Raw genomic sequence first — 268 nt, forward strand, 5'->3', positions numbered from 1 at the left:
GTCTGACTTAATAGCAAAAACGAAAACAAAGCACACTACTCTCCCACTCAATTAAATCAAAACAAGCAAAAGAAAGAAAGAAAAAAAAGCTGCACACGGGACAAAACGCGCGGCCGTGTTCATCGGGCCGTGTTCATCACCTTCCCCAAAAGGCCCTAAACCGTTCTGGCAGCTCATTATTACCTTGTGGCCATCCCGTCACGCACGTTCCCTGTTAATACTGCAATAACGCCATTCTATTATGGCTTCGGGTATTTTCTCGCTCGTC

The sequence above is a fragment of the Penaeus monodon genome, chromosome 22 (assembly GCF_015228065.2).
Source record: "Penaeus monodon isolate SGIC_2016 chromosome 22, NSTDA_Pmon_1, whole genome shotgun sequence".
Taxonomy (NCBI): Eukaryota; Metazoa; Arthropoda; class Malacostraca; order Decapoda; family Penaeidae; genus Penaeus; species Penaeus monodon.